Source organism: Sorex fumeus, unplaced genomic scaffold (assembly GCF_029834395.1).
Source record: "Sorex fumeus unplaced genomic scaffold, SorFum_2.1 ptg000039l, whole genome shotgun sequence".
In the NCBI taxonomy this organism is placed as follows: Eukaryota; Metazoa; Chordata; class Mammalia; order Eulipotyphla; family Soricidae; genus Sorex; species Sorex fumeus.
In genome coordinates, this window is record NW_026606096.1 from 31,144,565 (window position 1) to 31,159,193 (window position 14,629).

The 14,629-nt window shown below is 38.3% G+C and overlaps 1 protein-coding gene and 1 non-coding gene across 2 annotated transcripts in view; both read left to right on the forward strand.

The window, feature by feature from the left end:
• The window catches only part of NR3C2 (nuclear receptor subfamily 3 group C member 2), a 329,385-nt gene that overhangs the window by 105,317 nt on the left and 209,439 nt on the right, over positions 1-14,629 (forward strand). The window lies entirely within an intron of this gene.
• On the forward strand, positions 7,836-7,942 carry LOC130028487 (U6 spliceosomal RNA). The gene has a single exon (XR_008793212.1). It is a non-coding gene; the product is annotated as a U6 spliceosomal RNA (small nuclear RNA).

Below are 14,629 nucleotides of genomic sequence, written 5' to 3' on the forward strand. Positions count from 1 at the left end.
TCATTCCTACAGTCTTGCTGATGCTGGGTCACAAGTGTTAAAAGGTCGAAAAGCACTGACAGGTTTTCTCAGAACTTGGGATGATTCTATTTGAGCAGCTGCTTATTGAGCAGCTGCTTATTGAGCTGCTTATTGAGCAGCTGTGATCAGTTCATTGATTGTTAAAATTTGCCAGCAGTAAAAATGTTCATTTTTGAAGGAATTAGTGTATCTCAAGTCATACTCTGATCTAAAATGTTTTATTTTAATTACATATTCATTAAGGCAGTGTGATTTACTAAGTTATTCAGAGTTGAGTTTCAAATGTACAATATTCTAGCACCCATCCCATCACCGGTGTCAACTTCCCACCACCAGTGTTCCTAGGTTCCCTCCCCCAACCCCCCTGCACTGGCACAATTTTAAGTTTGGTGGTTGGAGTTTGGATCTCATGCTTTCAGTGTTGTTAAGGTACAGGCATACACCTCATTAAAACATTTAAAAACTAAAAACAACAAATCAAAGAAAGAACTTCTCTCTACCAGTAGGAACTCTTAACTGTATGGATTTGATTTATTGCATAACTTGAGTTTCTTTGAAACAAAAAGCCCGGACTGATTTCATTTGTAAAGCTCTTCAGAGGGGTCTAGTTTAGAAGAAAACATTTATAAATAGTTCTGATCAGGACCTGAGAGATTGCACAGCGGGTCTGGCATTTGCCTTGCACAAGGCAGACCCTGGTTCTAGTCCCACCAGCCATATGATTCCTGAGCCAGGAGTGATTCCTGAGTGCAGAGACAGGAGTCAGTCCTGAGTACAGCTGGTGTGGCCCCAAAATAACACACATAAAAATTGTTCTGATCAGGTGTTTCTAATGACTCAGGGGTCTTTGAAGAATAAATTGCCTACCTGTGAGTACTGAGAGAGAGAGAGACAGAGATTTATACAAAATTCCACTGAGATATGTTCTAATAACATATCTAGCAAGGGCAACTTGAGCTCTGAGTCCCCTTTCACAAGAGAGCTCAGGCCACTTGGGACTGGTACTCTGAGAGTCTTCCTGACACCTTTTTGTCATCAAGTTCATTGTCACTAGTGGACAGCCTGCAGCACCACTTCTGTAGGCTAAGTACAAAACTTGGAAAGATGGAATTAGGAAGGTTGGGAGGGGGCTTGCGGATATTTCCATGCAAAGCTAGCATGTGAACTTGTGCTTCACGTGGGACAGCTACTGCGTGGGGGTAAGGTACTTGCCTTACATGCAGCCAACCCTAGTTCCATCCCTGGCACCACCAGGAATAGCACCCCAAACAGCAACAGCAAATACGGCATCTTGCTCATGGCTTGGTTTCCACTGCTGTGTGTACAGGCAGCCATGTAGAGTTATCCAGATTCAGGTGGGAGTATTTTTCTTGTTGCCAGGATCTTTTTCTTGACTAAAAAGCAAAATGGTATCAGACTTGTGATCCACTATTAGAGGGGTAGGAGAAGCAATGGGAGTAAGCTGGTCAAAAGGTACAAACTTTCCATTACTCTTTCAAATACTATTGAGATAAGTTCAGCCTTTCAACTGAGAGGGACAGTTCCCAGTGGTCAGAGATCTCTGATGCAAGGGGACTCAGAGCTCGGTTTATTCAATACTTGTAGTTTGTACAGTCATCTCAAAGAGAGCTCAGGATACCTAACAGGTGGGATAGATAGAAGGCCTCAGGTGAGTAAAATCCAGAGAGTTCCATGAATGTTTATTGACTCTTGGTTTTCTTGTATCACTATGAAGATGGACTGTACTATGTTACAGTGTCCATAAATCAGATTATGGAGTCAATGCTTCAGCTTATATAGTGATAGATATCAGTCATTTCTCAATTAAAAGGAGGGAAAGCAAATCAGTGGCTATTTGAAATGGCTTCATATACTTTATTATTATGGGTGGTTTTTTTAATTTTGATTTAAACACTCTGAAAGCACCGTCACTGAAAATAGCCTGGGTGACTGGGATCATTTCTTTCCCAAGTCCCAAATTGAGCCATGCCCAGTTGGACCCTTCAGTGTATTCTGTTTGGCCTCTGTGGTTTTGTTTATTTAAGTTCAATTATGTCTAGCTCCTTTTATTCTCCTACCTAACTCCTAGAACCTTTTGAATTTTGAGCCCTGATTTTCACCCAAATCCTTCCTAGATAAATCATTTGGAAATGTTTGTACCACGAGCCTGGTAAATTGTTTAGAAAATACAGTTCCTTCATCACCATTATTCAAAGATTAAAAAGTGGTCATTTTTTAAAAAGCTTTAAAAAAATATTGTATTTAGCTCGAGAGATCCTATTTTTAATTTTTGGAAATCTTCATAGTAAAAAAGCCACTTTCTAATTTGTGAGCAAGTTTTATTCCTAGCAACAAGAAGAGCATAATCTCCTGTTGGTGCTTTCATGGTGTTCATGGACTTTACATGGATATTTAATCCTCACAATTTCCAAAAGAGTCTAGTTCTTATATATTATCTCAGTGTTACAAGTGGGGAAAAAAATGTCAAGATGCAGGACATTTAAACTTCAACAATCTGTACTTGGTTTCAAAGCTGTGAGAGATCCAGGCATGGAGTCAACAGACTGTTTTCCAAAATCCAAGGGGGAAAAAGTAAAAACATTTACTTGATCCCTTCCTTCAAAAAATAAAAAATAAGTCAGAAAATGAATTCCCACTTGGTATACAGAAATCAGTGAATTAGAAGTACATTGATGAAAACACTGGCTTGCTGTGCTTGGAATACTAGCATAATTTTAGAATTGTGCCATATATTTGTGCTTATTAATGATTTAGGTTTTGGGGAGCTGTCTGTGCTCGGGGACCCAAGGGACACATGTAGTGCCAGGGATCAAACTAGGTTTGACCCTGTGCAAAGCCAGCTCTTTTATCACTGTACTATTGCTCCAATACCTGTGCTTATTTTTTTGAATATTGATTTTTCTTTCAATTATTAAAATAAGGAAACAATCAAATCTCAATATTTATCTTGTTTTGAAATTCAGACTTTAAAGATCAAAATAAATCCTTTATAAAAAATGTGTTCAGATTTCGATTCAGAAAATCAGAAAATCCTAATTCTAAAATGTATTTTGAGACTTCGAATATAATAAAAATGACCCTTTCTCCCTAATGTTTCTATTTTGCTCTCTACCTGTTTAAAATCCAATAAATCAACCTCTGAATTCTTTGCTGTTGATATGATGAAAATCAGCACTCATAAAATAATCAGCCCTAAGCTACATGAACCAAAAATCAATTTTAGTTTAAAAGTAAAACGAATTCACATCACATCTTCATTCAGTTTCTTTTTATTTTAAAATTATATGGCTATATTATTGAGAATATAAAAGAATGTTATTTCATGCCACTGAAAAGGAAGAAACAGCAGCAATTAGAATCTTAATATAATTCCTAAAGACTTTGGTGCCTAAGAATATGTCTATTTTTCCTACGAGGCATTTCTCAAGCAGTGGCCCACTGACCAGGATCACTGTTGGTGACAATTGGCCAATCAGTTTTAGGTAGTTCAATGCTCAGAGTCCAGAAAGGTTATGCAGCCCAGACCCAGTGACACCAGTGACCATAAGAGCTGAGTCAGTGGTACAGGGAGCCAGCAAGACTGATCCAGCAGTGCTAAGATGCCAAGGGGTCCTGAGGATCAAACTCTGATCCTTAGGCATGTGTTGCACCCAACCTTGACCTCTGAGCTGTCTCTCGACCCCTCTTATGTGATTCTGAACAACAACGGAGTTGGGGAGATAGCTCAGTGAGATTGGGTACCTGGTTTGCTAGCAGGGGCCAGGGTTCGATCCCTGGCACAGCATCAGCTCCTGAGCAACACTGAATGAGGCCAAAACTCAAATTGTGTGTGCATGCAATCAGACTTTCATACTTTTGTCCTTGTTTCTCTTAGCCTATTACAAACACTTCACATAGTTGGACATTCTTGTACCACTTGCAGGTCCTTCTCTCAGATGATCATTTACTATGTTTGCTGGAGTATCAGTAGGTACTGCAGGAGCCTTTGTGTACTGCAGTGTTTTTTGTTGTTGTTTTTTTTGTTTTTTTTTGGTTTTTTTTGCTTTTTGGGTCACACCCAGCAATGCTCAGGGCTCATGCATTCAGGAATTAATCCGCGATGCTCAAGGATTACTCCTGACTCATGCACTCAGGAATTACTCCTGGCGGTGCTCGGAGGACCATATGGGATGCTGGGAATCGAACCCGGGTTGGCCACATGCAAGGCAAACACCCTATCCACTGTGCTGTCACTCCAGCCCCTGCAGTGTATTTTTTATGTACCATTTTCTTTACTGTTTCCTTTGAAAAAAAAGTATGTACTATTTCCTTAGTGTGATGGTTTGGAAATTGTATTCCTGGTTCTGAGTCTTTGTTCATTTGATGATTCTTCAGACATAGAAGTGAGTGCTTGCCTATCATCACCAAATTCTTGGAAACTTAAGATGTGGCATGAGAGTGGAACCTCCAAAACCATCATTTCAGTCAAAGATGTCTGTGTTCCTTCTGCCCGTCACCATGGCTGGGATGTAAATATAAATATAAACACAACGGTCTCTGACTGGGAATCCAAAAATTGAGTACAATGTTTGTGTGGAGCAAGGGAGATAGTCTTAGTGTTAGCAAGACAACCTTCCAATCATTTTCCTTCCCAAGTTTTTTCTAAATTGTTGGATTTCCAAGTACTCGAATGCTTTCAATACATTTTCTTTTCTTTTTCTTTTTTAAATTTTATTAGTGAAACACCATGAGGTACAATTGTAGACTTACAAATTTTTGTGCTTGGGTTTCAGTTATACAATGATTGAATACCCATCCCTCCACCAGTGCCCATTCAGTGGTGGTTAATACATTTCCAATTGTACTACAACTCATCGAGGGGCTCGAGGTCCTGAAGAGGAGCCATGTGCTCCGTGGATGATTTGGGCTGGAAACAGGCTCTCCTGGCGACGGTCACCTCTGTTTCCTATTGGGAGGTGGCGCAACTGGGTACCGCTCTGGGCATTTCTCTAGGCATCACCTCAGAGAACTCCAGGGTATCTCACTGGTTTATTAGGAACCTATTTTCATTATTTTGTATTACGATACCTTGTACATTTTAGTGTTTCAGGATGGTACAAATAAATACCCACTGGTTCATTAGGAACCTATTTTCATTATTTTGTATTATGATACCTTGTACATTTTAGTGTTTCAGGATGGGTACAAATAAATATCAATAAATATCAATGCCAAATGGTGCAACTATTCACATGGCTTTCACCCAGCAGTGGTGGGAAAAGGTAAGGTTGGCCTTCATTCCTTATGAGTTATTCATGGGTGCAATCATGTCCTGCAAAATTCATATGCTGCATCTTGGCCCATCGGACCCTCTGTATGTAGTATTTGGAGATCATTGCTCCAGACACATTATTATTTCATACTTTGATAGGGTCGACCCTAGACACAGATACCCCAAGTGAAGAAACAGGTAGAGATCAGAATGAATAGTGAGTGGATACACACACACATTGTGACTAGTGAGCATGCGCATACACACACACACACACACACACACACACATATACACACACAGATAGAGCCACAGATTGCCAGCTAACCAACTAGGATCTTAATATAAATCTAAAATCATCTCTCTGTGTACCTATGCCTGATTCCAATATTCTTTATCATTTTGCTGAGGACTTGTGCAGGGATGGGTCATTATGGCTTTTTGTGACTTCTAGTTGTTGCAAATCCTGATTTACAGTTTCTTTTGTTGTTATTGTTTAGGGAACCACACCCAGGGGTGCTCAAGGATTACTCTTGACTTTGTCCAAAGATCCCCCCTGGCAGGGCTCAGGAGACCATACAGGGTGCCAAGGATCAAACTTTGGTTGGCCCTGTGCAAGACAACTGCCCTACTCATTTTGCTGTCTTTCTGGCTCTTCAGACTCCTGTTTTCTGTTTTCAAAATCATCAGACCATCTTCTCAGTAGAAAGTAAGTGCTAAGTAATTTTGGTTTTCTAAAAATAAAATCAAACAATAGAAGTGAGGCACTGGTTTTTTAACCAGATTTTCAAAGCTGGTTCCAAAGATAACTGTGTGGTCTAATTTAGGACCAGCTTTAAAATCCCTAATTCTAAGGCCAGAGCAATGGTACAGCCAGTGGGTAGGACAATTGCCTTGCATGCGGACAACATGGGTTCGACTCCTAATATTCCACATGTTCCCCCAAGCCCACCAGGAGTGATTCCTGAGTACAGAGCTAGGAGCAAGTCCTAATCAGTGCTATGTGCCCCGCCCCTCACCCGCAAAAAAAACCAAATCACTAATTCCACCTTTTTATACTTAAAGACTAGATTGGGACCAGGCTCCTGGGCCATACTTAAGGGTCTAAATGGGGTTGTCTCTCTCATGACCCAAAAGGAGTCTGGGGGTGGGGGAATGGCATGCCAGGAGACTTAAGGTGAGTTATACTCATAGAACAGCTGGGAAATTCTAGTTATAATATGGAAAAACATAAAGCCTTCTATTTATCAGAACTTGAGATGGACCATTTGTAAGTCTAAAGGTGTATTTTGTAATGCCTGTGATGTTAATTGCTTCAAAATTTGAAACCACAACTTGCCCGCTCCCTAAATGTTTTCTGAACACAAATCTGACCTTTTATGTATTGTGGAACTTTTATTTGGATTGATTAACTAATACTTGCACAATTTTATGAATAGTAAAATCATGTGAAGGTGCTAAGCGACATATTAATTTTCCACTTCCATTAACACAAGAATAATTTCTAGATAATAAGAGATTACCCAAAGAAACTCACCGTTGAATTTCCAAGTCAATCACCCATTGTTTGAAATATCCCCTTAAATTAGTATTGCAGAATTTTTTTTTAACCTTATTGGAACATAGTCTCTTGAACTAGTAAAATAGATAAGAGATGAGCTTTGGCCAAACATGGTGGTGGCAGGTAGCAGAGAGTAGAAAGGTCAAAGACAATTAGAGTGAAAGAAAAGTATAAAGGCTACAATTTGTGACTTAGGTTTCAAATTAGATTGATTAGTTAATTAATTTTTTTTGCTGTTAACAGATTAAAAGCCACAGTAGAATCACTTAGGTATTTTTAATTGACTGCTTTGTTGACTTGAGTATTGTTCAGATTTCCAATATGGTCTCTTCTTTGGACAATTAGTATTTCTCAGCCTCAGTTTCCTTTTCTGTAAACTATAGAAGGTTCTAGCCACTTAATTTTTTTAGGACTTGAGGTTTGTGGGCATCAACCTGGTAGTGCTACCTGACCAGTGGTGGGTGTGCAGCAAATAGAACTCTCTGCAATTTTTGTATCTTTACACACAGTCTAAACCAGTCTTCAACCCCATACATGATGGCTAGATTTCCTGATTCATTACAGAACTAGCTGGGAGCAGAGTAAAGAGCCTTCTGTGGTATTAACATGTTTGTTTAGTGTTTTGTCTCACTAGATAGGCACATACATTCCTCTCATCAATTCTAGTCTCAGCCTCAGGTTCTTTGATGCCTCTGTTCAAGAATTTTCTTGTACATTTATGCTTGTGAATGATCCAGTTTTCAGTAGATAGCCCTGCCATGTAAGACTGAATTTCTCTCCTATGCCCTTACAGTTTTTAACAGAGCATCTGACTTTTGTCACAAGTGTCTTGCCATGGCTTTAATGGACTAATCCATGGTGATCCACAGCAAATGATTTGTGCAACAAGGTATAGGCAGATAACTAATTCCTTAACTAGCAGAAAACATGCAATTTCCCCGGAGTTATGCTCTTTCCTTTGGTTAATAATGGGCCGCCTATGTGCTCGCTTCTGCAGCACATATACTAAAATTGGAATGATACAGAGGAGATTAGCATGGCCCCTGTGCAAGGATGACACGCAAATTCATGAAGCGTTCCATATTTTTTTGAAACCCAAGCACAAAAGTTTGTAAGTCTACAACTGTACCTCATGATGTCTCACTAATAAAAATTAAAATAAATAAACAATGGGCCACCTAAGATGATATAAGATGGTTATAGGTGCTGGTTGTATCACTCCTCCTGGCATTTAAATTTGTTCTCTGTGAGAGTTGGGTAGAAGTTGGAAATGAATAATTCATGGAATGAAAACAAATGCTTATTCTATAATTATATGGTGCTTAGAAATAATCTTGGGATTGAGGACCTCTTAAAAAATAAATAATACTATATATGTGTATGTGTGTATAAACTTCAGTTTCATCAGTTTTTATCATACTATTTAATTTACACATATTTATATTTATGACATCTTGCAATTACAGTCAACAGTAAATATCATTCTCTTGAAGATCATTTTTTCTTGTTTCTGCATTTATCATCCTCCAACCTCTGTGTGCCCATTCTATATCATTTTTACACGTGCCTATTGTCTTTTTTATATTAACTTCTAACATTCTTATGAGTTGCACAAAATAAGCACACAAAACCTAGCTTAGTTATAGTTAGTTGAACTATTATTGTTGTGAAGAAAACAGATAGTTTTGTTTTGTCTAAACTTTTGTAACTGAAAAATTATAAAGTCATCCCCTCATTCATAATTATTTTGTGGGAATTTTTTTAATACATTGACTTATATGTTGTCAGTAATGTCATAAAGTTTAATAGGACTATGATTTTCCTCTTAAAATTACTAATAAAACATTTCATTTTAAGTTAATAATGAAATCCCCAAGGCATTTTTTCTTAAAGTAATGTGAATATAAATACATAGTATCAAATTGGAGTCACATCAATAAATCAAAAACCTCTATAGCTCTAAAATAATTTTTGTGAATGGCAAAAATTTCTTTACTTAAAAAGCGTTTCACTAATATGTATCTTATATCTCAATATTTTATGGAACACTTTACATATCAAATTACGCCAATTTCTCCATCCTTTTGTAAAAGTGAAAAAAAAAACAATTTTTCTCCATATTCCATAAGCATTGGTACTTACCTATAAAAACTTGTACAGCAAATGGTACAATTTTACATGGGCCAGGGCTTCCCAGAAACTAAATAATCTAGCTCCCCCTTACAGAAGGAGTAAAGTAATACCTGTTCACTATAGATATATTTTATTTTAAGTCATAGACAGCTCTGTAAAACTAAAGATTAAACCACAATTATCCAGTCACAGAGAATTTCTTCAAATAGTTCATGTATTTTCTTTTACTCTGTGTGTATATGCCTGTGTACAAAGTATTAGAAATGAGATAATGCCTCATATTATTTTCTGTCTTTTCCAGTTACATGAGGTGTTTTCAAGATTCAGTGTATTTTAGGTACTTGAGAAACCTTGGTGCATAACCCATAATATGATCATAATATTTTAAGGTGGTTCCCATTCAAGTTCTCATTGGCTTCTTTTCTCTGGTGATGTACATTGATATTTAAATCTTTGATTTTTCTGAGACTTTAAAGTGAATCCCCGAAGGGAATTTTTTTCAGAGTCAAAGCCTCTGCATTTTTGAAAATGAGTATGTTTTTTATAGTGCAACTCACATTACGATGGGCATGCCTTTCAGAATTATATGAAAGCAAAGAATTTTTGATCCTGTTTCAATTGTTCCAATGGCCACACGTGGTGGCCGGGGTCCTTGTGGTGTCCACGATCCAACCCTGGGCCTCCCACAAGCAAGGCATGTGCATGTTTGAACCACACATCCCCAGCTCTGAAACCAAAGAATTCTGATCAGCTACTTCAAGAAAGTGTACGATCTTGTAGGATGTAGGATCTTGCAACCTAAGCTAAAAGCAACATTTATATTTTAGCTGAAGTTTTTTTTTCATATTGAAGTTTATTTTTAATCTTGCTTGAATTTTACTTGGGCATTGAGTAGTCAAGATTGCTAACCATTAGACATAGTAGTGTGGTGATGAGACCGCAGATCATTTTTCTGACAGGTGACTCAGGCACAGGGATAGCACAAGCCTGTGGTATGCCCTGGAATGGTTGGTTTATGGACCAGCCACACAGCCAAGCCAGGGAGACCCTGTTGGACTTTGCCATGAGCAGATCCTCGTAACTGAACACTGAGCCGTGAGCGAGGGGGAGAGTGAGCGCTGGCCCTAACTATTCTGGTCCCATGACATACTGCAGAAGCTGTTTTTTAAAAATAAATCCTCATAGCAACTTTGATACTGTCAAAACACTGGTTATTTAAGACTCGCATTTCTCCAGATTATAGATAATCAAAAGTGTTCATCATTCAAAGGGCATGGTTGTCATTTATTGTACCAAGTGGGCAGAGCACTGCTTTCACTCTCCTCGTGTTCATCAGAGAAAGCTGGTTTCTCCCGTTATTGGAGCTTCCTCATGCTCTGCCAGCTTCATTAAAGATACGGAGCAGTACTGAATGTCTATTTTCTTAGTTAGGAGACTAGGATGGCCATTTCATTCCAGACCAGAAGTAGGTGTGCCATTTGCAATTGTTTGTGTCATGGCGAGCTTTGGATTTTAATTTTCTATTTTAATTAATTTTTAATTTTAATTAATTTTAATTTACAGTGTTTTATCCGGAACTGTTTAGGGAGCCCAGAGGGGAAACCTAGCACCGCATTCCCACTCTGACGGGTGCTGCTCACACTTAGCAGTGATGAGACCTTAGGGTTACCCCTCGAAAACTGAGGGGAAGCGTGCTGCCAAGGATGGATCTCCCTGGCACAGGCCAGACATGTGTTTCAGTCATCTCTGATGGCTATCTTTCCGGCCCACTAATTTTGTTATCAGCATCATCATCATCATCATCATCATCATCATCATTGGTTTCATCTTCTTGATTATTAGAAAGTCAGAATCTTAGTTTTTCACTTTAGCACCAATATAGATAGGAGACAATCTCTACATGAGTTGCCCTTTGAGGAAATCACAAAACTGTAGATGGTTGTGAATGACATCATGAGCAGGATTAAAATATGGAGGAGATGGGGTCTGTCAGCCATTGTGGAAGGATCTGAGCCCATTGGTGGGGACTGTTTCCCAAAAACAAAAACAGTTGCATTCCTGGAAACCAATGTCACTTCAGTAAATTGAAGATATATATATATACATATATATATATAAATATATGGATATCAGGATATTTTTATAGCATTAAAATTTGTATAAAATAAAATGCAATCTTTTATTATATAAATAAAATTCTACTGTATAAAATATTTATAGAATAGAGACCTTTTGGAGCTCAATTTTCATTATTTAAGTATATTGTTGAATGTAAAATAGAATTTAATACCAGTTAGAGCATTAATAGACCAATATGGTATGTTCATATCAGATTCCAGACACCTCTTTTTCAATTATTAATCACAAATAAATCTTTCACATGTAAAAGTGTGCTTCATTTAGGGCTGGCCTTGAGCACGGCCAACCCTATTTTGATCCTTGGTGCTGCCTTTGGTCCCTCCAGGACCTTCAGGAGTGATCCCTGAGCCTGGAGTAAGCCTTATATTTTATGCATGATTACCTGTCAGAAAGAATAATGATCTTTTCTCAAGAACTCCAAGACCATTATGTTTAATACTAAACGAGTGTCCTTGTGTTTGAAACTGGGTAACTTGTGAAGTGTGGAGCCGGGAAGCGTCATCTTCAAGTCACACTCACTCTTCTTTTTCCTTTCTACCTCCAACACGTGGCCTTTTCTGGGAGGGGGTTCACACCTGGTGATACTCAGGAGTCACTCCTGGTTCTGCACTCAGGAGCAACTCCTGGTGGTATTCAGAGGACCAGATGGGACACCAGGGATAGAGCAAAGGTTGGCCATGCACATGGCAAACGTCCTACCTGCTGTATTATCTCACCAGCCCACGAGGCTCTATTGAAGATCTTTTACCCATGTCTTCTGCCCAACCATTCACTCTTGGACCTTTTTTCTTGTTGTTGCTCTCGGTTCAGAGTTTCTTAGGCAAGTGAGAAATGGTGGTGCCATGCATTTGCTCTGAGACTAAAATATTTCTCTTTCTAGCAGAGTTGGAATGTTACAGCTTCTGTAAATGATACCCTTTCATCGCTTGACACTTGAGCCAATTTTATAGAATCTTCAAGTATGCCAGGAGAAAAGACTTGTCAGACAGCTGATTGGGACTTCTGGATGTTTGTTGTTGAAAAATTGCTTTACCTGGGTCTAGAGTTCTAGTGGGTTCGGGTGTTTGCTTTCTTTGCAAGATAGAGAACATACAGAGGAAGAATGTAGTAGAGAAGGTCACAACCAATAAAGTTCAAGATCTGGCATATGAGGAATACTTGAAAATTTAGGAAATATTACTAGGAAGAAGAGAAATTGCACCAAAAACCCTTTACTGTGTAGTCTTGGATAATCCTTGAAGTTCAGTTTGTATGCTCAACGAAATAACAAAGTAGCTCCTAGACTATGGCGTTTCCCAGAGAAAGGGGGAAAGTAGGGTGTGAGGAAGAAGCAAATGGCTTTTTTCTGTAGTGGGATTTGGGTGGGTGTTGTCATAATTGCATGCCTATAGAGATATGAACCTAACCTCTTGACATTTTATAATATTGAAAACATGATAAAGCAATGAAAAAAGTAAAATGGGGTCAACAATATTTAACTAGCAGTTTGGTCGGACTTTAAAAAGATGTCATCATTTAGCTAAATTAATAGTAACAGTGTTTTATTTGTTCTTTTTATTTGATTTTGTTGCATAAAAGTTTTTTCAATCAATACAAGGTCCAGTAAGGGTCACATCAAAGTTTATTATTACTGTCCACTAGGTAAATTTTTCTCACCAATAGAGCATATTGGATGGTTTGCAAATATTTTTATATTTCCAGGCTTACACTGAGTAAAATGAACATGGGCTTTTATTTTAAGGACTAAGTATGTTTAAAGTGATCGTGTTTTATAGTTGTTTTTAATGGATTGTAATAAATCTGCTTACTACTCGCAAGATAAATGTTATTGGACTATAGCCCAAGGACTTTTTAAAGCCTGAAACGTTTCCTTTCTCTGCTAAATTATCTATCGTGTTCTATTTCATTTTCGTATGGCTTATTCCCTGCAGTTGGTAATAAAAGCAAGTCCTGGGCCATTTAAACAAGTAATTAAGAAGACCATTCACTATTCCATGCCTTTGAAAAGTGTTAATTTTATTTGTCGTGGGTTAATGATGCATTTATTATCTGTACTTACAGCTTCTAGCAGTTCAAAGGTGAAACATTAAAACAGTACAAAATAAAACCCACAATCCTGTAATATTTAATTGTTACAGGTCTTTAACAGAAGACAGAAGCATTGAAAAAAAAAAGAAAGCCTTTTTATAAATTTGCAGAAATGCAGATTAAGGGTAATTCTGAAGCAGAAATGTATTAATTTTAAAAAGCACGCTTATTTGTTTGGAATGTTCTAACATAACCAGTGGGAGCTATGTTGAATCATCATTTATGGGACATTTATTTGAATTAATGGGACATGATTTAACAGCGTACCACATAAAACTGAACATGGCTTGTCAAATGAGAAAACATTTGTTTTGTGATTTCTTTCCTCCAGTTACACTTTTGGGACTTTCAGGGGCTTGTTAACCTCTCTTTGCTCCGACATTTTAGAGCCTGCGGTGTGCCAAGCATATATTAAGTGCTGAGCTCAAGCAGTGCATCTGGTCCTGTGCTGGGAAGGGACGGAGGTGGAGGTGTGGATGTTTGTTAGGTGCCATTGCAGAGGTTTCATTGGACACCTACCTGGAGTGCAGTACAAATGATAGCAGGATCCATGTCGGAAGTGGAACTAGTTGCTCAGACTTGCTGATGTGAGGTATAAGAGAGAAAGGAAGGATTCCAAGGAATTCGGGAATTCCTGTTCAAGAATAGCTGAAGACTGGAGTTTCCAGGGATTGAGGTAGGGATCACTCCCAAAAGTTTTTAGGGGAAATGTGCCTGTAACTTGGGAGCAACGCAAATAGGTCACTTGCATTTGTCTATCTTTAACCGGCAACAAGCCTATGCTATCTTGTTTGGTGTTTCATCGGATTCAGCAGCTGGAACACACATGTGGAGTTGGTGGCTGAAGACTTGAAGTAGGGTCAGGATTCATTTAGAAGGTATGAGGAAACAAACCCAGGTAGCAAAAATTAATTGAGTATGTGTATATGTACATATATATATAATTGAGTGTGTGTGTGTGTGTGTGTGTGTGTGTACAAGAAATGGGATTAAAACATATGGGCATGTCCACTAGTCCAGCATTTCTGGAAAACAATATGGACAGTCCTTCAAAAACTAGAAATTGAGCTTTCATATGATCCTGCAATACCACTTCTGGGAATATATCCCGAGGATGCAAAAAAGCACAGTAGAAATGACATCTGTACCTATATGTTCATTGCATCACTGTTCACAATAGCCAAAATCTGGAAACAACCCAAGTGCCCTAGAACAGATGACTGGTTAAAGAAACTTTGATACATTTATACAATGGAATACTATGCAGCTGTCAGGAGAGATGAAGTCATGAACTTTGCTTATAAATGGATAGACATGGAGAGTATCATGCTAAGTGAAATGAGTCAGAAAGAGAGGACAGACGTAGAAGGACTGCACTCATTTGTGGAGTATAAAACAACATAACATGAGGCTGA